This window comes from Mesoplodon bidens (assembly GCF_964165515.1).
Source record: "Mesoplodon bidens genome assembly, chromosome: X".
NCBI lineage: Eukaryota > Metazoa > Chordata > Mammalia > Artiodactyla > Ziphiidae > Mesoplodon > Mesoplodon bidens.
Window position 1 is genome coordinate 126742083 of NC_138163.1, and position 24464 is coordinate 126766546.

Below are 24464 nucleotides of genomic sequence, written 5' to 3' on the forward strand. Positions count from 1 at the left end.
CTTGCCCCTCCCCACATATCCTTGAACCTGCAGATCTTCCAGCAGCCCTCGCCTCAGTTGCTGGCATCAACAATTCCATATCCCAAATCAGAAACTTAACTTCGACGCTAACCACATCCACATCTATCACAGAACCATCTGCCAAATCAAGGCTATCTTCTCCTCTGCCATGCCTTAATCCTTCCTAATATCTCACCTGGCCATCGTGACATATTTTATTTTTTAATAGAATTCACACAAATTACTGTACAGGGACAGGTTTCTTTTTTAAAGTGTGACTTTCATATAATAGTGCGTCAGTTTTCCTCAGGTGTACAAGGAGGCATCAATACTTATCAGAATTTGTTTCTAGAAGAAATGTTGCTCTTGAAACTTAAACTTTTTTCCAATAATTTATATATTTAGCTTTTTATTGAAGTATATCCCTATAGAAAAGCATAATATACAAACAGAAAAGCATACAAATAAGTGTATGGTATGTAGTTAGATGCGTTTTCACAAATTGAATACAACTACATAACGAGCACCCAGATCAAGCAATAGGGACTTCCCTGGTGGTCCAGTGGTTAAGACTCCACGCTCCAATGCAGCGGGCCTGGGTTTAATCCCTGGTCAGGGAACTAGATCCCACGTGCCGAAATGAAGATCCCGCATGCCACAGCTAGGACCCAGCGCAGCCAAATAAATAAATATTTTTTTAAAAAAAATGAAAGAAATCAAAACTTACAAGCCTCTAGAAGCCCCCCTTCGAAGCTCCTTTCAGTCACTACCCACCCATCATCTTCCTAACTTCTAATACTACAGATTAGTCTTGCTTGTTTCTAAACTTGTTTGTGACATTCTTCCAAGCTGTTGAGTGAAACTGCGGTTCACTCATTTTTGTTGTCACTCAGTATTATTTATCCCCTGCCACTGGACATCGGTATGGTTTCCAGTTTGGGAGGGGCTTGGGGGGGAGTACTGAAAGTTCCAACCCTCCAACCATCTGGTCCCCTGGAAGCAGCCTCCAACCTTGTTACCTAGGGACTTTTCCAAAAGTCACCTCGTTAACATAACAAGACACCTTTATTGCTCTTATCACAGGAAATCCCAAGGGTTTTTGGAGCTCTGTGCCAGGAACTGGGTTGAAGACCAAATATATATTTCTTATTATAAAATCACATCACGATAGGCCATTTGCATGTAACTGATTCTCTACTAGGCTAAGCTCCATGAAACAGGGAGATGTATGTCTTACTCACCAGTTCCTTTCCCTGCCACGTTGATTATGCTTAATAAATAGTGGTTGAACAAATAATTTTCTCGAACCAGTCTCTCCTCAGCTCATCTTCCAACTCCAGTTCATCCTCCATAGTGCCTGCATACCTGCCTTTTAAAAGCTAACAGTACTGTTTTCATGCTTAAAGGCATCTCAGCCTGGATCCCCACCACCTCAGGACAAAATCCTATCTTCTTAGCGCAGCATTAAAGTTCCTTCACAACCTGGCCCTGAGCAGCTTCTCTAGTTTCATCTCTGGACACACACATGCACACAATTCTGTAGCTGCATTCAGCTTCTCCTGCTTTCCCAAGCACATCCTGACCTTTTACATTTCTGTGCCTAAGGTACACGGCGCAGAAGATGGGAAACTAAACAGCCTTGAAGTCAAGGTTGGTCAGGCTGAAATCTAGTTTCCTCATATGTATTGATAAAATAGAGATATTGTCTCTCCCATAAGACTATGAGGGAAAAAATTAAATAATGTACTAAATGAACCTGATATGATGCTTAGCAGTGTTCAATAATTGTTGGGTTCCATCCCATTCACCTCGACCTAGAACACCCTCACTCCCCACTAGATTAAACTCAAATGTTACTGCTCTGTAGCTCCTTCTCAAGTCACCAGGTATAGTCTCTTTTCCCAGTGTACTGACTATTCAGATGTCTATAAATGTCTATCACATGATACCTTATTGTCTTGGATTTGCTCCAAAATAAAAGGAGGAAAGGGAGTAACTGTAGAGTATGGGTGAAACAAGCATTACCAAGAGTTGAAAATGCCTGAAGTTGGGTGACAGGTTTGTGAGGGCTCATCCTCCTACTGTGTATGTTTGTATACATTTTGAAATTCTCCATATTCAAGCTTTTTAATGTCTATTTCAGCACTTATCAAATATTATAATTATCTGCTCCCATTAAAATGTCTTCTCTCCAAGGGCAATGGGTAACTTCTATTTATCTCCTAGCGCAAGGATAGGCATACAGGATACAGTCCAAAAAATTCTCCATCAAGTGAATGAAGCAACCCTCACAAATAAAAAGTAAGTGAGTTTTTTTTTTTTTTTCTGGCTGCATTGGGTCTTCGTTGTTGTGTGCGCGCTTTCTCTAGTAGCTGCAAGCGGGGTCTACTCTTCATTACAGTGCGCGGGGTTCTCACTGTCATCGCTTCTCTTGTTGCGCAGCACAGGCTCTAGGTGTGCAGGCTTCAGTAGTTGTGGCCTGCGGGCTCTAGAGCGCAGGCTCAGTAGTTGTGGCACACAGGCTTAGTTGCTCCGTGGCATGTGGGATCTTCCCGGGCCAGGGCTCGAAGCTGTGTCCCCTGCATTGGCAGACAAATACTTAACCACTGCACCACCAGGGAAGCTCAAGTAATTGAGTTTTATAATACATTCCTTACTGTGAATAAATAAATTACACATCTTTGGATACAGGATTGCCTATACATGAAAAAAAACTAACATCATCAATATAGTCTTGCAGAGTAATTCCTTAATATTAAGAAATTGTAATCCTCGCGATATGAACAATTTAACAACTATATTTCAGTCAGTGTTAATTTATTATCAAGGTAAACTTCCTTTACCATAACTATCACATAGAACTAGAAAAGCTCTTAACTAAAGGTAACTGAAATTGCTGCTAAAATATTCACTATGATACTTCAAGACTAACACCCAGATCTGGCATTAGTAAACCGCCTCATTTACCTTGGAATCTGTCCTTTGCTCCCATATACCGGTAGAATCACTGCTTTGTAGCCAATGTAGAATATACACACATAAGTGAGGTAAGCCCATAGGCCACTCTTCTTGCTCTTTGTACACCAAATCTCCATGAGACATGCCAAGAACTTTCTGAAATAGTCAAGCCGCAAGGATGATAAATTATAGGCCTTTGGAACTTACATATGGAATCTCGTAAGCTTGAGACTTCTCAGTCCAAGATGCAGGTTAATTCTGTAAGTTTTTTTTTCTTTATTGAGGTTCAAAATGTTCTAAGTCTAAATTCTCCATGGAAAAGTTCTAAATTGTGGGTAGAAATGTTTTAACGCAATCTAAAGAAAAAATCGTGGGGGCTTCCCTGGTGGCGCGGTGGTTGAGAGTCCGCCTGCCGATGCAGGGGACACGGGTTCGTGCCCTGGTCCGGGAAGATCCCACATGCCGTGGAGCGGCTGGGCCCGTGAGCCATGGCCGCTGAGCCTGCGCGTCCAGAGCCTGTGCTCCGCGACGGGAGAGGCCGCAACAGTGAGAGGCCCGCGTACCGCAAAAAAAAAAAAAGAAAAAGAAAAAATTGTGGTGCTTTATCCCAGATACTCAACTAGCAGAAGATATTTTATGTAACTGCTCCTTCAAACAGTCCCAGTTGCCAAGATTTTCTCAAAATAAAGAAAAAATGAAAAGACTCCACTCCTCTTCTTTAGTCTAAACTCCAAACCTGCAATCCTCTCAGCTGGATCCATCTTAGGTTACACATTGTGCAAAGTTCTAACGCATAACAAGAACCTATGGACTCATGTTTGTTTTCTCAGGTGGAAGGCAAGAGATGGGAAGAAAAAAAAAAGGAATGGATGAAATCAACTTCCTCACAGCCTACAGATGTACGCTCAACTGTCGGGGTGCTGGACACGCATCAGAAAAATTCACTGACCATTTGGGAGGAACCTGGACCAAGTTCTGGAAGAAGATGGAAGGCCACTAAAATAGCTTCCCTCCTACCTAATTCTGAAAGATTAAGTGGCTGTGCTGAGTAATCAGTCCACACCCGTTCCAGTTTGCCTGAAATAATACTTTCCTTCTGAGCTGAAATGTAATAAATTTTCAAAACTGTTCGAAGGTTTGAATAAGCTTCCTCCTTCAAGTATTTTTAAAGACTTCCTCAGAGAGATTTAAAAATTCAAAGTTCTGGCGTGAGGGGTTGGAAGAATTCTCCAAGAACATTAGCAGACCCCTATTTTCTACTCTCCCTCCACCACAGCTCCCCAAGTTCAGAGTCTCTGCTCACAAACCTACTCCTTCAAGTCCGGCCCCCAGACTCCTGAGACCTCACACACCATCCTCCACATTCCCTCCATGATATCTTATTAAAACAAGACCGCCCCCCCCCAACTCAAGCAGGCTTCCGGGGCTCCTCGTGCCCTTTCTTGTAAAACCCAGAGCCCTGACCATGGTTTTCAGGCCCTCCCATCTGGCCCAAACTACGTTGCCAACAAGCCTGTCTCCTCCCCTTCCTGCATCCAAGGCTTCAGCCACTCCAGATGCCAACCGGCCTCTCAACACAGGACAGCCATGCAGGCCTCTCGGCACCTGGCATGTCTCCCATCTGGAAGCTGGATGTCTCCCCACTTCTTTTTTGTTTGTTTGTTTTTAAATGTTTCTTTCCTTTCTTTCTTTTCTTTCCTCACTCCCTTTCTTCCTTCCTTCTGGCTGCGCTGGGTCTTAGTTGCAGCACATGAGATGTTCGTTGCGGCATTTGGACTTCTGAGTTGTGGCATGCGGACTTCTTAGTTGCTGCATGCAGACTCTTAGTTGCGGCATGCATGTGGGATCTAGTTCCCTGACCAGGGATCAAACCCAGGCCCCCTCCATTGGGAGCGCAGTCTTACCCACTGGACCACCAGGAAAGTCCCCCTCCCCACGTCTTTACCCACCAGACGCTTTCTTCAAATCACCTCAAGACCAACCTTATCTTTGAAACCACAGTCAATTCCATTCTGTATTCCCATAGTCCTTTTCACTACTTTTCTGTCACATCACTAGCCTTTTAATAGAGCAAAATCACGATTCTGGTCATTGTCTCCCGTGTACCCCATCTCTTTCCCATACCCCTCAAGTGCCCAGCACAAGGCAAGAGTATATCTTTATCATTTGTATCGCCCAGGACTTATACTTTACAATGCTTACTACATATTCGGTTGCTCAATGAATGTTTGTTGAATTAACTGGCTTTCACAGCCCATAGTACCAAAATGCTCTTCTTTCTCTCATCTTGTAATTACTTTTACAAGTGACTGCTAAATGGGCTTTAGTCATCTCACACCACAGAGCCCGAAGAGATCCTGCAGGAATATAACAGAGTATTAGCTGCTCTGTCCCCTACCTGCTCAGCTAGGAGGGACCAGGCAGGGTCAGAGAATGAGGATCAGACTGCACCACGCTCTGCCCTGGCCCTCGGCCCCCTACCCCTGGCCCTCCGCCCCCTACCCCTGGCCCTCGGCCTCTACCCCTGGCCCTCGGCCCCCTACCCCTGGCCCTCCGCCCCCTACCCCTGGCCCTCGGCCTCTACCCCTGGCCCTCCGCCCCCTACCCCTGGCCCTCCGCCCCCTACCCCTGGCCCTCGGCCTCTACCCCTGGCCCTCGGCCCCCTACCCCTGGCCCTCCGCCCCCTACCCCTGGCCCTCGGCCCCTACCCCTGGCCCTCCACCCCCTACCCCTGGCCCTGGGCCCCTACCCCTGGCCCTCGGCCTCTACCCCTGGCCCTCCGCCCCCTACCCCTGGCCCTCCATCCCCTACCCATGGCTCTCGGCCTCTACCCCTGGCCCTCCGCCCCCTTTCCCTGGCCCTCGGCCCCTTCCCCTGGCCCTCGGCCCCTTCCCCTGGCCCTCCACCCCCTACCCCTGGCCCTCCGCCCCCTACCCCTGGCCCTCCGTCCCCTACCCCTGGCCCTCGGCCCCTACCCCTGGCCCTCGGCCCCTTCCCCTGGCCCTCCGCCCCCTACCCTGGGCCCTCCGGCCCCTTCCCCTGGCCCTCGGCCCCCTTCCCCTGGCCGTCGGCCCCTACCCCTGGCCCTCCGCCCCCTACCCCTGGCCCTCGGCCCCTTCCCCTGGCCCTCCGCCCCCTACCCCTGGCCCTCGGCCCCTTCCCCTGGCCCTCCGCCCCCTACCCCTGGCCCTGGGCCCCTACCCCTGGCCCTGGGCCCCTTCCCCTGGCCCTCGGCCCCTTCCCCTGGCCCTCCGCCCCCAACCCCTGGCCCTTGGCCTCACAATCTAGAACCTCTCAGTGGTGCTCCAGCCACTCAGTGCGCTAAAGATTCATCACGGCCTTCTGCCCCCAGCCTCCTTCTGCTTAGCATACCCCAGGAGATGCCAGCCTCCACAGAGGCCCCTCGAAACCAGAAATAAAGAGGATTTAAAGTACATGCGTATAAGCTGTACCTCAGCCTCTCGGGAAACAGCTGAAGAGTCAGGTCCACTGTCCTGGGTTTTCCTTTCCCACTCATGTAAACGTTCTAAATATCAAGAGGGACTTTCAGTCCAGAGGGACCTGGGTGAGCCACCCAAGAAAATATGAACCCCCAGGTCTGATCACCCAACATGAGGCGCCCCAGCACATGCCTAAGCCAAAGCCCCATCCCGTTAAAGAGAAGACAGACATTCAGGGCTCACGTGTGATTTCAGACACGGAAGCCCACTAATACCTGAAAGTACTTATTAAAGTATCCTGGGCACCTCCCCACTGAAAGTACCACACGCAGTGCCAAGACAGGAAGTAAGCCGTGCTGAACGAAACGACTTACTCTTTTCTCTCTCTCTCATCCCCCCCCAACTCCCTTTTCCTCTCTCCCTCTTTTTCCTCCCTCCCCCACCTCTAAATAGTTTACTATTCACCTACCAAAACAGGACTATTCTCCTACACTATCCCCCCATCATCACCACATCTGAGGGAGTCACCATTAGTATTATCACACAACATATGGTCCACACTCTCATGTCCTCAACCGTCTTAAAAATGGCCTATAGAACTGAATTTCCCTTCTCCCATCCAGGATTTAATCAATGTTCGTGCATTACATTTTTATCTTATGTCTCCTCTGTCTTTCCCTAATCTAAAACAATGCCACCTCCGTTCTTCATTGACACTCAATCCTTTCAGGAGTTCAGGCCAGTTGTCCTGCAGAATGTTCCACATTTTGGATTTCTGTTTCCTTGGGATAACATTCAAGTCAAACATTTCTGGCAAGAACACCACACAGGTGGTACTGTGATATAGTAAGAGGTACACAACAGTGAGGGGTACGTAATTTCCAAACATCCCACCACTAATTGCCAAGTTTGGCCATTTGGTTAAGACGGTGACTGCTAGATCTCTCCACTGCAAAAACATATTTTCACATAGTACATTGAGACCATTGGAAAATTCTATCCCCTGACAAATCAGCTTTTGACTCTGCCCAATACTAATTCCAAGTAAGTCTAGCTAAGTTATATCAGCATCTACAGAACTGGAATCTTAACACAAAAATCGTAACAAACATGGGGATGATATTTATTCCATGAGGTGGCTGTCCTTACCTCCAGTTTATGCACAAATAAATGCCACAACTCAGAAAGTTCAGTGAGATGTTCAAGGTCACAGGTTCAGAGCCAGTACTCAGACCTACATGTGCCTGGGTCCAAATGTAAAGGTTTTTCCATTACATCAGGGGTTGGAAAACTGATGCTCACGAGCCGAATCTGGCCCACTGCCTGGTCTTGTATGTGCTGAGAGTGGTTTTTACAGATGAACATTTGCAGTCAATTTGATGACAGGGAACACTAACTTTGAACTCTGTGAGGTAAAACGTTATCCCCAAAACAAAAATTCCATACTTCTTACTAGTAGATCTGTACTAATCCACCCCCCGCAAAAAAAAAACTTGTACTCAATTATCATATTTTGAATTCTGTCAATAAAAACTTTGTGGAAGTTTGCTTTCTCTCTTGTCATATAAATACCTATACAATATCCTCAATTTTGCCTCTTGGCCCTCAAAGCCTAATATTTACTACCGGGCCCTTTACAGAAAGGGTTAGCAAGCCCCGATAAGACACTGCCTCCCAGAGCAATGCACGACATCCTGCAGATATGCTCAAAGCCAGGCAGAAAGGTATTTTCCTAAACTAATCAGCTACACTAAGTAAATTCCAACTTAAACAGTGAACAGTTCCAGTAGAAGAAAAGAACACACATGTATCCCCCACCGCATTTTCCACCCATTTATATACATTTGTTTAAAATTTTCAGGAGCTTTTGAACTAGGGCTTCCTACATTACTATAAACTTCCACAGCAAACAACTGGAGCCAACTTTCAGATATCAGCAAAATCTATACAATAATTCACATGCTAAAAATGATATTTTGCTTTTTTCACCCTTATTGAGGTAGTATAATTGACAAATAAAATTGCCATATATGTAAAGTGTACAATGTGATGACTTAATGTACGTATAGACTGTGAAAGGATTCCTACCATCGAGTTAATTGACACATTCATCACCTCTCATATTTACCTTTTTTGTGTGTGTAAGAACACTTAAGTTCTACTCTCTAAACAAATTTCACTTACACAATACCATTATCAACTACAGTCACCATGTTATACAGCAGATCCTCGTATCTTATTCATCTTAGGGCTGAAAGTTTGTACCCTTTCACCAGTGACTCTCCCTATTTCCTGCACCCCACAACCCCTGGCAACCACCATTCCATTCTGTTTCTATAAGGTCAACATTTTTTTTTCTTTTTTTAGATTCCATATATGATACCATGCAGTATTTGTCTTCATCTGTCTTATTTCACTTATTTGCTTTTTAGTTTTAAAAGGAGAAGGTGTTATAAATCTTCATAACCATTCTTTGAAAACATCCCTATGCATCTGGAACACATAATGATCCAAGATCTCCCAACATGTAAGCTACTCCCAAGTTGCAAATCAATTTTGGAAGCTCCATTACCTTTCAGATCCCCCAAGATGCCATTTAATTTAGGACCAGAGAGACTATACTAAGTTGCAGACCAAATCCAGCCAAGATAATTAATTGATAGATGAATGAATGAATGAATGAATGGCAGAGGTTATGACCCCAGATCCAGCTTGTCAACATTTGTGGCCCAAGGTCAAAACTCACCCCAGTAGTAGGGAAGACCCAACCTGCCACTCTGGCTCAGATGGAATCTGAACAGGGAAAAGACTCTGGGCGAAAAACCAGGAACTTATACACTGCCAATGGAAGCACAGAACAGTATAGAGACCATTTGGCAACATCCATAAAAATTACAATAAAAAAAATAATTATAATCAAACTTTGGATCTAGCGATTCTACCTCTAGGAATTTACATTCCACTTTATACAAGCAAAATGACATATGTACAAGTTCATTCAATATGTATCACCTAAGATACAGATTTGAAAACAACCAGAGGTCCATCATCTAAAATATTAATCAATCATGGTTCATCCACACAATAGAATTCTAGGCAGCTCTAGTAGAGATCTGTCATATCTGTGATTGCCCATCATCTCTTAAAAAGGCTTTCTCGGGCTTCCCTGGGGGCACAGTGGTTGAGAGTCTGCCTGCCGATGCAGGGGACACGGGTTCGTGCCCCGGTCCGGGAAGATCCCACATGCCGCAAAGCAGCTGGGCCCGTGAGCCATGGCCGCTGAGCCTGCGCGTCCGGAGCCTGTGCTCCGCAACGGGAGAGGCCACAGCAGTGAGAGGCCCGCGTACTGCAAATAAAAAAAAAAAAAAAAAAAAAAAGCCTTCCTCCACTGAGAAATTTCTCATATTACAAATCTCACCTCCCAGCTTGAAAGCTGAGAATCGAATTCCTAGGCTCCTCTGTGGCTAAACTGCAAACATGTGACCAGGTCTCCATGATGGCAATATCCACACAAGACTTTGCTTGAGAAGTAAGAAGTGTAAGACAAGAGACTCTGCTCAGAGCTTCTACTTTTGCAGGGGAAGCTGCCTTCCTGGCTCAGGATGACGGTGGAAGCAACTGCGGTCCAGTCAAATCCCTGCTACCTGCTGCTCAGTACAGGCAGGAGCACGGGGGGCTCCCACCTAATACTAGAACTATGCACGGCTTGGCCATTGTTTCTGGAAAGTTAGATGCCCCCTGTTCTTCCAGCCCTCCAAACGATTCCATGAGTTACCTAAAAATCCTAATACCTTTTTGGCTTAACCATGTGGAGTGGATTCAGTTGTTTGCCACAAAAACCACCAACTAAAAAAGAATGAGGAAGCTCTTTGTGCACTCATATGGAAAAATCATTAGGTTAAACTGCTGAAAAGAAAAAAGCAAGACGTACAGTAGGGCATGGCAGGTATTTTTTTAAAAGGGGTTGAATCTAGGGCTTCCCTGGTGGCGCAGTGGTTGAGAGTCCGCCTGCCGATGCAGGGGACACGGGTTCGTGCCCCGGTCCGGGAGGATCCCACATGCCACGGAGCGACTGGGCCCGTGAGCCATGGCCCCTGAGCCTGTGCGTCCGGAGCCTGTGCTCTGCAACGGGAGAGGCCACAGCAGTGAGAGGCCCGCGTAACGCCAAAAAAAAAAAGGGGGGGTGGGTGTTGAACCTAGATGCATTGACTTATATATTCATATGCTATCTCTGGAAATTGAAGCTAACAAGCTTAGCTGCAGCTGCTTCCAGGGAAGGGAATAGGTTGGCTAGGGTACAGGGGTAGGGAAGAGTTTATTGTATTTCATTTTGTACCTTTTGAATTTTGAATCATGTGAATGTATGATCTATTTTTTAAAATGAATTCAGAAAAGTTGTAAAGAGAAAGAGACAAAGCCTGGACTTCCCTGGTGGTGCAGTGGTTAAGAATCCACCTGCCAATGCAGCGGACACAGGTTTCAGCCCTAGTCCAGGAAGATCCCACATGCTGCGGAGTAACTAAGCCCATGTGCCACAACTACTCAGCCTGCGCTCTTGAGCCCATGAGCTACAACTACTGAGACAGGGCACCTAGAGCCCATGCTCCACAACAAGAGAAGCCACTGCAGTGAGAAGCCCACGCACAGCAACAAAGATTAGCCCCCGCTCGCCACAACTAGAAAAAGCCTGTGTACGGCAACGAAGATCCAACACAGCCAAAAATAAAATAAATTAAAATAAATAATTTTTTTTTAAAAAGAGACAAAGCCTAAATCCATGTCAGCAAGAACTAGTATAGACATACCCCAAAACCATTCACCTGTCACCTGCTCGAAGGGCGATTTCAAAACAATGTGCCCAGCTGGAGAAAGCTACAAAAGTCCTCCCTCACCAAGCACAGACTTCACACACACAAAGTGCTCTTTCCTCTAAGTTGTCAACATAGGACAAGGCAGCAGCTTGCTTTATCATTTTTTTGATCTCTATTTTATTTATTTCCTCTCTGATCCTTATTATTTCCCTCCTTCTGACTTTACGGGTTTTTTGTTGTTCTTTTTCTAATTCTTTTAGGTGGTAGGTTAGGTTGTTTATTTGAGATTTTTCTTGTTTCTTTGAGGAAGGTCTGTGTCGCTATGAAGTTCCCTCTTAGGACTGCTTTTGCTGCATCCCATAGATTTTGTACGGTTGTGTTTCCATTGTCATTTGTCTCGAGGTTTTTTTTTTTTTTTTTTTTTTTTTTTTTGCAGTACGCGGGCCTCTCACAGTTGTGGCCTCTCCCATTGCGGAGCACAGGCTCCGGACACACAGGCCCAGCGGCCATGGCTCACGGGCCCAGCCACTCCGCGGCATGTGGGATCTTCCCAGACCGGGGCACGAACCTGTGTCCCCTGCATCGGCAGGCGGACTCTCAACCACTGTGCCACCAGGGAAGCCCTCTCAAGGTATTTTTTAATAGCACCTTGCTTTATAAAAACTAGTCACCTTTGTCAAAGGTAGCTCTATCTAGCTGGGTGACCATGCAGAAGGCACCTGACCTCCCTCAGTCTTCCGTGTCATCTACTGGAATGAAGCAGTCAGACTATATAGAACACAAAGCTTTCTCTAGATCCAAAAATTCTAAAAAAAGGAATTGTATGGGTGAAAGCTAAAACTGTGGTTTGAACCTCTCCCTCTGGCACTTACCACTTCTACTTGTATTATGGTTCTGAGGATACCTGCTACATCCCCCTAAAACAAGGCTGTAAGTCTCTTGAGGGCAAGTCCTGGATTTCTTTATAAAAACCATCCTTGTATTCCCCACAGCACACATCCCATTGATTTCTCGTTAGGAAGGCTTATGGAATGAATTAAATAGGCCTACTTTGACTTAACTCTTCACTCACTAATAGAACCCCTATGCATGTTGCTTTGTACCTCTGAATTGTGACTTATAGGTGAATATATCAACCTATTCCCCCCCAAAATTTTTAAGTTTTAAAGGATAGCAAGAACCTGACGTGAGCTCAGGTAAATCATTTTGTAATCACCAAATTTCAAGCAAGCAAAGGCAAAGAGAAACACAGTTGACCCTTGAACACAGGTTTGAACTGCACAGGTCCACTTATAACGTGGATTTTTTTTTCAATAGTAAATACTACAAGAGCTGCAGCTGGTTGAATCCACAGATGTGGAGGAACCGTGTATATGGAGGGCAGACTCCAAGCTACATATGGATTTTCAACTTTGGAGGATCAGCGCCCCTAATCTCCATGTTGTTCAAGGGCCAACTGTACAACATATCTTCCCAGGGTTTTGAATGTACTCTGTTTTGTTTTGTTTTGGTTCGGTTTGTTTTGTTTTGGTTTGGTTTGGTTTGCTTTGGTTGGCGGGGTGGGGGTGGGGACAGGGGACGGAGAAGGAACATTTTTGTATTAAAAGACAAAAATATGGGGCTTCCCTGGTGGTGCAGTGGTTGAGAGTCCGCCTGCCGATGCAGGGGACGCGGGTTCGTTCCCGGGTCCGGGAGGATCCCACACGCCACGGAGCGGCTGGGCCCGTGAGCCATGGCCGCTGGGCCTGCGCGACCGGAGCCTGTGCTCTGCAGCAGGAGAGGCCACAACAGTGAGAGGCCCACGTACCGCAAAAAAAAAAAAAAAAAAAAAAAAAAAAAGACAAAAATATGCTAAGGAGTCAAATATGATATTAATATGGCTCTTAAAGACAGGAATTCAAAGAAATTCAACACTTAGGCTAGCTTCTTTGGTTTTTGCACGGTGGACTGGCATATATAGGTTTGACAGAGTGATTCTACAGATTTTTTTCATCATGCACCTAGATCGTCTTTTGGAATGAGGAAGGATTATTGGTAGTGAAGAGATTTGATAACAATGATTTCTCATTATGACTTTTGTTATCTAGGCCTTCTTCGGCAAGCCAGTGCCATAGCTCTGGAAGCTGCCCAAGCCAGCTGCACACATGCAGGCATGCTCATCAGGGTCAGGAGTTCCTCGGGGCTGGCACCTGCCCAGGGAGAAACCGGGATCTAACAGCTCAAGGCGGAGGAGAGGGGAAGAGCGCACCGGGGGTGAACCATGGAGGTACAAAGGAAACACCCCCCCACACCACAAGAAGAGAGTCACTGTGATGGAGGAGAACGGTTAGGGGAGGAGAACGGTAGAATCCCCAGTAAGAACTAATCTTCACTGATCGCCGACTGTGCGCCAGGCACTCTCTTAAACGCCAGTAATTGATGAGATGAAGGAAACATACACACACACAAAAGCAGTCTTAACACTAGAACTGAATTAAAATGCAATTACAGGTCAGATTACAAAAGAAACTTTGGGGATTCTGGCCTAGGTTTCTAGCCTCTGCACATCACAGTATTTCATACTGCTGGAAGCAGCAAAATCTCAGGTGAACACACATGCTGCCAGGATCATACAAAGCTTTTACTGGTTCTGGCAACTCAGACTTACCTCAGCAGCCAAAGGGTTCGCTTTTCAATTTGTTAACTGACATTTTTAGTGCTTTTCATAAATAAAGTTACAGGCTGAGGTTATTTGGTATTTTTATAAGTTTGTTGATTTCGGTCCATTCTATATTTTGTATCTTTTATTTTATACATACTTGTGCGCACACACACGCGCACACACACACTCATACACACATTTCTTTTTTAAAGAAACTAGTGCCAAAAAAAATGAGAGAGAGAAAGGAATAAAGAAACTAGTGCCTTAGCGAGATGAACAGAGCACGCCAGGACATCTCACGTAAGTGGAGCATCCATTTATTATACACAGATCCTTGAAATGCTTCAGAGGGAATGAACAAGTGCAAGTTCAGTCTCAGATCACACCGGAGTTCTCAGTCTCCAGTATGAACCCACACAGATTGGAACCTTCCAGCAGAGTTAAACTTACACCAGAACAGCAGTTTCTGGTGGGGTAGGCAACCTGACTTCATTAATTGGGTTTCTTTGTCGAGTTCCTAGTGAAGACCCTATCCAACTGTTAAAATAACAAACACCCCACTCACCTCCCCTCTGAGGATGCTGACCCCCATCAAAGCAGGCTACTGCAGGGCATCAAAGCTGGAGACGGCCCCTCCCTGTTCAAGACAGTTCTCCTCCACTCAGCATGGCCTTGTGACAACCAGCACCCTCAGTCCCCTGCATCATCATGGCAAATCCAGATGGCTTTAAGGGGCTTCAGCCCAACTAGCTGGAACCCAGCCCCAAGCCTATCCTGCTATTGCTCCTACTGTGACCCAGCGGCTACATTATATTGCCCAAACCCACCTCTTTCCATGACCAAATAAATCCCCTTTCTATGCCCCAGCTACACACGTCCATCCTCTTCCCTCTCTAGCATGACAGACACCCATCACTGAAGGCCTGGCCTTGCTCTCACCTGTCTGTCCTTGTCCTGCACCTCACCCCCAGCTACCTGCTGACACCTCCCTGATGCCCAAACTTTCCCTGCTCTTAGATCTCCTGCCAATGAGCTGTGCTTGCCAGGAGGGAAATCCCTAGGACCCAGGCGGATCTGCTAGCTCCTCCCTTCAATCACATGGAGACACTAATTCATCAGCCCAGACAGACTGCATTGCCTGACCTGATACAACCCACCCGTCCCCCTACACAGGTGCCCCCACCACAATGGATGAGCTGAGACCTAGGTTCTGATTCCTCCCAAGGTATTCTTTCCCAAGTCCGCTCCACTTTCACAAGTCATGCCTAAAGATTTGACAACTTAGAGATACTTGACACAGAAAGAAGAGTCCCTGCCCTCAAAGGGTTTCTAATCTGTTATGGACTGAATGTCTGTGAACCCCCCAAATTCATATGTTAAAACCTTACCCGCCAGTGTGACGATATTAGGAGATGGGGCCTTTGAAAGGTGATTAAGGGGACTTCCCTGGCGGTCCAGTGATTAAGACTCTTGAACTGCAGGCGGCACAAGTTTGGTCCCTGGTCAGGGAACTAAGATCCCACAAGCCACGCAGCAAGAAAAGAAAGGTGATTAGGATGAGATGAGGTCATGAAGGTGGAGCCCTCAAGAATGGAACTTGTACCCTTACAGAGTCACAAGAGAGCTTGCTTCCTCTCTCTGCTCCCCACCATGTGAAGACACAGCCAGCAGTCGGCAGTCTGCAACCCAGAAGAGGGCCATCACCAGAACCCAGCCATGTTAGCACCCTGATCTCAGACTTCCAGCCTCTAGAAATGTGAGAAGTAAATTTCTGTTGTTTATAAGCCACTCAGTTTGTGGTATTTTGTTACAGCAGCCTGAGCTAAGTAAGACATAATCTGATTGGGGTGTGTGTATCTAAGAAGTCTGAGGAAAAAGGATGAACATTCCTCAAACACCCACTACCCACCCTCCAGGCAGTATACTTTTCTCTTTTATGTTTCATTTCTAACATTTAAACTAATCCCACATAAATGGTTTTTCAGATAAGTACTTCAGGGTTTAGAAAGGTTATTAGAGAAATTCTAGAAAATGAGAAACCACCTGAACTGAAAGATCTTGCCGTCCGACAATTTCTATTACAGATGTCATGTGAACCAAATTCACTGAGCGAATAGGCAACCCCTTATGTTCACTAAGATACCATCCATTCAGTCCTCTTAGGTAGCACACTATGGCAGTGAATGGAATCGGGCTCACCAACTGAAAGATACACACTATCTGCACCTTGGCAGCCAGATAATACAAATTAGGTCCCACGATTCCCTGGCCTTCCAAAGGGCCATGGACACACATGTGTGAGAGAAGGAGCAGGTGTAAAGGGTACAGCCTCAGAACTCAGTATATTCTCTCAAATGAACCAAGGAATGAACCACAAAGCACATTCCATCCTAACTGTGTTGTAACCAGCTAAGCTAACCAGAGTACAGAACAGAAACTGATTAACATTTGCCACTTTTCTTTTGCTGCCCAGCATCAGAACCCCTTGCCAATGTTTATGAGATTTTCCACCTGCCTCCAGCTCAATAAGCTAAAAACGTCAGATACCCACTTTCGTGATTTCTCCTCAATCAGGGTATGGGCACAGCACTTAAGCTTGGCCAGATACAACACACAGGTGTTTGAATCAGTAGTGAGTGATGTGAGGCAGCAGGAAGAGTAGATCATTGTATTCTGGGAACAGCAGCAACCCCAGTGCCCAGGGGCGGCAAGATGCCCAGCCTCATGCCCGACGTCCAGGGCAGGCAATGTGTGCTGTGGCTGGGGGCATCCAATATTCAGCAGCTACAGTTCCAACATCCTCACCGGACCAATTCTGTGCTGTAATGTGCCTGTTGTTCTGGCACTGTTGCCCCTTAGCTGTGCATATTTCAAGATGTTTCTCCAGTTTTCCGAAAGAAAGACTGAGCTACCCAACATCTTGCCAATAAACTCCCTTTCTGCCTAAATTACCCAGAGGTAATTTCTGTTACTAATGGGACAGTGTTACTAAGAATCCTGGGTGTTACAGAGGACAGGTCAAAGGCAAGCCTTGACTGGTCCAGAGCATCCACACCTGGCTGTATCAATCATTTACTGCTGTAAAACAAACCACCCCAAAACTTTAAAACAACATTTATTTAGTTCATAGTTCTGGGGATCAGCAATGTGGGCTGAGCTCAGCTGAGCAATGATACTCATCTAAGCCAGACTCTGCTGAACTCAGGTGGGACTCGCTTATGCTTCCGCAGTTACCCTTGGGCTGACTGGGCGCCTCCATTCTCCTCCACATGGCCTCTCACCCTCCAGCTGGTGAGCCTGGGCTTTTTCACATGGTGGCAGAGTTCCCAAAGGAGCAAGAAATGAAGCTGAAATCCTTCTTCAGGCCTAGGTTCAGAACTTACCCAAGGTCTCTTCCACTGTATACTATGGTCAAACCAAGTCACAAGGCCGGGCAAGACTCTAAGGCTGGAGACACAGGCTCCAGCTCTTGATGGAAGGAGCTGCACAGTATCGGGGGAATTTTGAAATCTACCATACCTGACTGTTTCATACATAGCCCCATGGGGAAGCTGTCACAATAAGGATTCCGATTTATTAGAACTGCTTACATCTAGAACCTGCGCTCTCACAACCATTCCCTTTGACCACCACCAATGCCAGCCACTGATTCAACAATACCTAACTAGAAGCAATAAACACACAGTGCTGAGCCTGCCAACTCTGCAGCCTGTGGACAGTTTTGTACAGGGAAGGCCCCTTGGATTTCTCTTACTGTAGGGCATGCTGAAGATTATGGACTAGAATCATGTGGCATCAGACAACCAGATCTCTGGCTCTGGGCCTTTCTTTCTCTGAACCTCAGCTTTCCTCCCTGGCAAAGCTCAAAATCAACATTTTCTGCATATGAACAAATCGGTACTTTGATCACTTCAGGCAGAGGACTAGTTAATATGCCTAAGTTACAGAAAAACTTACTATAACTTGAAGGGAACCTTAAAAAGCTCTGAATTTATTTGAAAAGATTTAACTATATCCTTTTCCAAGAGCCACTCAAATTGGCAGAGCCACAAACTGAAATTAGATGTTTCCCTGACAACTGTTGAACTGAGAAAGGGAGGGCTCCTGCAAGAAGTCTCCATGGAAACCACGCAATCCTTGCATCAGCCATTTACCTTAGACTTTGGCTGACATTCAAGCACATCAAATCAGCAATAAAAATGTAAGGGAGATGGGAGTTCCCTGGCAGTCCAGCGGTTAAGACCCTGCGCTCCCACTGCAGCGGACATGCAGTTCGATCCCTGATGGGGGTAAGATGCTACATGCTGAGCAGCACGGCCAAAAAAAAAAAAAAAGTAAGGAAGATGGAAGGGCTTTGGAGCAATGAACAATGTCAGTGTTTGGTACAGTGAGATTTTCCAGAAAAAAGAAGGAATAATCAGTCCAAACATCTCAGGACTCAGATTAAAAAGCCTATGCATACCCAATGCTATCTTTTTTTTTGGCTTTGCCACACGGCACGTGGGACCTTAGTTCCCTGACCTGGGATTGAACACAGGCCCTGCGCAGTGAAAGCACGGAGTCCTAACCACTGGACTGCCAGGGAAGTCCCCAACCCATTTTTCTTAAATACACCAAAAAGAAGTTTTGAAACAACAGTGTCTGGTTTCCCTAGGGCTGCTGTGACAAAATACCACAAAGTGGTGGCCTAAAACAACAGAAATTTGTTGCCTTACAATTCTGGAGGCTGGAAGTCCAAAATCAAGGCATCAGCAGGGTTCATTCCTTCCAAGGGTTCTGAGGAAAAATCTGTCCCATGCCTCTCTTCTAACCTCTGGCAGCCCCAGGAGGTTCCTTGGCTTGTAAATACATCACTCCAATCTTCATCGTCCCATGGCATTGCTCCTGGGTGAATTAGGAGTCCACCCTTCTCCAGTATGATCTCATCTTAACTTCATTACATCTGCAAAGACCTACTTCCAAATCAGGTCACATTCCAAGGTACTGGGGGTTAGGACCCCAACGTATCTTTCTACGGGGACACAATTCCACCCACAACACACAGCTTTTATATAAAGTATTTGATTTCACCTATTCACTAAGTGTTTGTTACAGCAAAATGATAGCTCTATTTAATGTACAGCTTAATCAAAACAGAAGGCTTGTACTTGGTGACAAAACCACAGTGAGCTACAATGAAATCTGAGCAGTGCAACCTCTACTCTGGGCAGCCATGTGCCCAGCTCAAAAATGGAGTTTCTACTACCATAGAGAAGAAGGGGATAGGGATCAGGGAACAGCAAGAAATCTCTACCACACAGGCAAAGAGAAAAATTACTCAGGAAAACAAGTCAGTGTCTAGACACTCTGGTCCTTAGGTGAGCACCCACTGCAGGAACAAGATCATAAAAGTTAATTAATGGTGATTGGAAATGACCTTGGAACTGAAATGAAAAAAAACAGTTTGTGTATAACAGAAAACCAGAGGCAAAAGGTACTCAAAGGGCATACACTGAATAGCATCTCAAATTAGCAGCACTTGAGGAAACAAGTCAATCATACACCTTTGTACAGAGACTCACATGGACCCCTCCATGGCTCCATTTCAGAACAAAACTGGGCCAGGGCTTCAGAACATCACCAAATATAAAAGTGCTACATTATTTAGTATTTATGATTCTTCTGACTCTGATCCTTTCAGATCCTTTTTTCCTAAAATACATTTTTTAAAATTAAACTTTTTATTTGGGGATAATTATAGATTCACATGCAGTTGTAAGAAATTATACACAGAGGCCCTGTGTAACCTTTACCCAGTTCCCCACAACGGTAACATCTTACAAAACTATAATGAAAGAACACAACCAGGTCACTGACTTTGACACAGTTAAGATAGAGAACATTGCCATCACCACAAGGACCTTCATGCTACCCTTTTACAGCCAATCATTTCCTTCCCACCCCTGCCCCCTTAACCCCTGAGAACCACTAATCTGTTGTCCATGTCTATAATTTTGTCATTTAAAATAAGTTATATAAATGGAATCACATAATATGTACCATTCAGGACTGGCTTTGTTCACTCAGCATAAATCTCTGGAGATCCATACAGGTTATTGTGTACATCAGTAGTTCATTCCTTTATACTGCTGAGTAGTATTCCATGATACAGATGTACCAGTTTCTTTAACCATTCACCCAATGAAGGGCATCTGTATCATTTCCAGTTATAGGCTATTAGGAATGAAGCTGCTATAAACATTTGTGTACATGCTTTTGTATGAACATAAATCTTCCTTTCTCTGGGATAAATACCCAGGAGTATAATTACTAGGTCCCATATGGTAGTTACATATTTAGTGTTTTTAAGAAACTGTCACACTATTTTCCAAAGGGGCTATATCATTGTACATTCCCATCAGCAAGGGATCAGGGATCCCATTTCTCTGCAGCATTTAGTGAGGTCACTATTTTTTAATCCACCTACTGTGATAGGTATGTAGTGATATCACATTTGGCTTTAATTTGCACTTCTCCAATGGCTCATGATGTTGAACATCTTTTCCTGTGCTTATTTGTCATTTGTGTATCCTCTTCACTGATATATTTCTTCATGTCTTTTGACCATTTTCCTTTTATTTTTCTTCCATTTTCTAATTGGACTGTTTCCTTTTTTCAATGTTGAGTTTTGAGAATTTTTACTATATTGCAGATAGTACTTTGCCAGACATTTGCTTTGCAAATATTTTCTCCCACTCTGCAGCTTCTCTCTTTTCTTTTTTAACATCTTTATTGGAGGGCTTCCCTGGTGGCACAGTGGTTGAGAGTCCGCCTAACGATGCAGGGGACACGGGATCGTGTCCCGGTCCAGGAAGATCCCACATGCCACGGAGCGGCTGGGCCCGTGAGCCATGGCCGCTGGGCCTGCGCATCCGGAGCCTGTGCTCCGCAACGGGAGAGGCCACAACACTGAGAGGCCTGCGTACCACCAAAAAAAAAAAAAAAAAGATTAATGAAAAAAAAAATCTTTATTGGAGTATAATTGCTTTACAATGGTGTTAGTTTCTGCTTTATAACAAAGTGAATCAGTTATACATATACATATGTTCCCATACCGCTTCCTTCTTCCATCTCCCTCCCTCCCACCCTCCCTATCCCACCCCTCTAGGTGGACACAAAGCACCGAGCTGACCTCTCTGTGCTATGCGGCTGCTTCCCACTAGCTATCTCTTGTACATTTGGTACTGTACATATGTCCATGCCACTCTCTCATTCATCTCACCTTACCCTTGAGACTCCCCGTGTCCACAAGTCCATTCTCTATGTCGGCATCTTTATTCCTGTCCTGCCCCTAGATTCTTCATAACCATTTATTTTTTTTACGATTCCAAATATATGTGTTAGCATACGGTATTTGTTTTCCTCTTTCTGACTTACTTCACTCTGTATGACAGACTCTAGGTCCTTCCAACTCACTACAAATAACTCAATTTCATTTTTTTTTATGGTTGAGTAATATTCCATTGTATATATGTGCCACATCTTCTTTATCCATTCATCTGTCAATGGACACTTAGGTTGCTTCCATGTCCTGGCTATTGGAAACAGAGCTGCAATGAACATTTTGGTACATGACTCTTTTTGAATTATGGTTTTCTCAGGGTATATGCCCAGTAGTGGGATTGCTGGGTCATATGGTAGTTCTATTTGTAGTTTTTTAAGGAACTCCATACTGTTCTCCATAGTGGCTGTATCAATTTACATTCCCACCAACAGTGCAAGAGGGTTCCCCTTTCTCCACACCCTCTCCAGCATTTATTGTTTGTAGATTTTTGATGATGGCCATTCTGACCAGTGGGAGGTGATACCGCATTGTAGCTTTGATTTGCATTTCCCTAATGCTTAGTGATGTCGAGCATCCTTTCATATGTTTGTTGGCATTCTGTATATCGTCTTTGGAGGAATGTCTATTTAGGTCTTCTGCCCATTTTTGGATTGGGTTGTTTGTTTTTTTGATACTGAGCCACATGAGCTGCTTGTAAATTTTGGAGATTACTCCTTTGTCAGGTGCTTCATTTGCAAATATTTTCTCCCATTCTGAGGGTTGTCTTTTCATCTTCCTTATGTTTTCCTTCGCTGGGCAAAAGCTTTTAAGTTTCATTAGGTACCATATGTTTATTTTTGGTTTTATTTCCATTTCTCTAGGAGGTGGGTCAAAAAGGATCTTCCTGTGACTTATGTCATACAGTGTTTGGCCGGTGTTTTCCTCTAAGAGTTCCTCTAAGAGTCTGGCCTTACATTTAGGTCTTTAATCCATTTTGAGTTTATTTTTGTGGATGGTGTTAGGGAGTGTTCTAATTTCATTCTTTTACATGAAGCTGTCCAGTTTTCCCAGCACCACTTACCGAAGAGGCTGTCTTTTCTCCATTGTATATTCTTGCCTCCTTTATCAACAATAAGATGACCATATGGGCATGCATTTATCTCTGGGCTTTCATTCCTGTTCCATTGATCTATATTTCTGTTTTTGTACCAGTACCAAACTGTCTTGATTACTGTAGCTTTGTAGTATAGTCTGAAGACTGGGAGCCTGATTCCTCCAGCTCCATTTTTCGTTCTCAAGATTGCTCTGGCTATTCAGGGTCTTTTCTGTTTCCATACTAATTGTGAAATTTTTTGTTCTAGTTCTGTGAAAAATACCATTGGTAGTTTGATAGGGACTGCACTGAATCTGTAGATTGCTTTGGGTAGTATAGTCATTTTCACAATGTTGATTCTTCAGGTCCAAGAACATGGTATATCTTTCCATATGCTTGTATCATCTTTAATTTCCTTCATCAGTGTCTTATTACAGTTTTCTGCATACAGGTCTTTTGTCTACTTAGGTAGGTTTATTCCTAGGTTTTCTATTCTTTTTGTTGCAATGGTAAATGGGAGTGTTTCCTTAATTTCTCTTTCAGATTTTTCATCATTAGTGTATAGGAATGCAAGAGTTTTCTGTGCATTAATTTAGTATCCTGTTACTTTACCAAATTCATTGATTAGCTCTAGTAGTTTTCTGGTAGCATCTTTAGGATTCTCTATGTATAGTATCATGTCATTTGCAAACAGTGATACCTTTACTTCTTCTTTTCCAAATTGGATTCCTCTTATTTCTTTTTCTTCTCTGATTCCTCTGGCTAAAACTTCCAAAACTATGTTGAATAACACTGCTGAGAGTGGGCAACCTTGTCTTGTTCCTGATCTTAGAGGAAATGGTTTCAGTTTTTCACCATTGAGAACAATGTTGGCGGTGGGTTTGTCATATATGGCCTTTATTATGTTGAGGTAAATTCCCTCTATGCCTACTGTCTGGAGGGTTTTTTATCGTAAATAGACGTTGAATTTTGTCGAAAGCTTTTTCTGCATCTATTGAGATGATCATATGTTTTTTCTCCTTCAGTTTGTCAATATGGTGTATCACATTGATTGATTTCCGTATACTGAAGAATCCCTGCATTCCTGGGATAAACCCCACTTGATCATGGTGTACGATCCTTTTAATGTTCTGTTGGATTCTGTTTGCTAGTATTTTGTTGAGGATTTTTGCATCTATGTTCATCACTGATATTGCCCTGTAGTTTTCTTTCTGTGTGACATCTTTGTCTGGTTTTGGTATCAGGCTGATGGTGGCCTCGTAAAATGAGTTCGGGAGTGTTCCTCCCTCTGTTATATTTTGGAAGAGTTTGAGAAGGACAGGTGTTAGATCTTCTCTAAATGTTTGATAGAACTCGCCTGTGAAGCCATCTGGTGGTGGGCTTCTGTGTGTTGGAAGATTTTAATCACAGTTTCAACTTCAGTGCTTGTGACTGGTCTGTTTATATTTTCTATTGCTTCCTGGTTCACTCTCGGAAGGTTGTGCTTTTCTAAGAATTTGTCCACTTCTTCCAGGTTGTCCACTTTACTGGCATAGAGTTGCTTGTAGTAGTCTCTTAGGATGCTTTGTATTTCTGCAGCATCTGTTGTAACTTCTCCTTTTTCATTTCTAATTCTATTGATTTGAGTCTTCTCCCTTTTCTTCTTGATGAGTCTGGCTAATGGCTTATCAGTTTTGTTTATCTTCTCAAAGAACCAGCTTTTAGTTTTATTCATCTTTGCTATTGTTTTCTTCATTTCTTTTTATTTCTGATCTGATCTTTATGATTTCATTCCTTCTGCTAACTTTTGGGGGTTTTTATTCTTCTTTCTCTAATTGTTTTAGGTGTAAGGTTAGGTTGTTTGAGATGTTTCTTGTTTCTTTTGGTAGGATTGTATTGCTATACACTTCCCTCTTAGAACTGCTTTTGCTGCATCCCATAGGTTTGGGGTTCGTGTCTTTTCATTGTCATTGTTTCTACGTATTTTTTAATTTCCACTTTGATTTCTTCAGTGATCTCTTGGTTATTTAGTAGTGTATTATTTAGCCTCCATGTGTTTGTATTTTTTACAGATATTTTCCTGTAATTGACATCTAGTCTCATATCACTGTGGTCAGAAAAGATACTTGATAGGATTTCAATTTTCTTAAATTTACCAAGGTTTGATTTGTGACCCCAGATATGATCCATTCTGGAGAATGTTCCATTAGCACTTGAGAAGAAAATTTATTCTGTTGTT

At 44.3% G+C, this 24464-nt stretch overlaps 1 protein-coding gene across 5 annotated transcripts in view; it reads right to left on the minus strand.

The window, feature by feature from the left end:
* Positions 1-24464, minus strand: part of REPS2 (RALBP1 associated Eps domain containing 2) — a 241568-nt gene that overhangs the window by 175254 nt on the left and 41850 nt on the right. Inside the window, exon 1 of one of the 5 annotated variants that reach the window (XM_081223253.1) lies at positions 2968-3039. The exons of the other annotated variants lie outside the window; for them this stretch is intronic. The gene's annotated coding sequence lies outside the window, so the exon portion shown is untranslated. Of the gene's footprint in view, positions 1-2967; positions 3040-24464 lie in introns of those variants that run through there. 5 annotated transcript variants of the gene reach the window in all.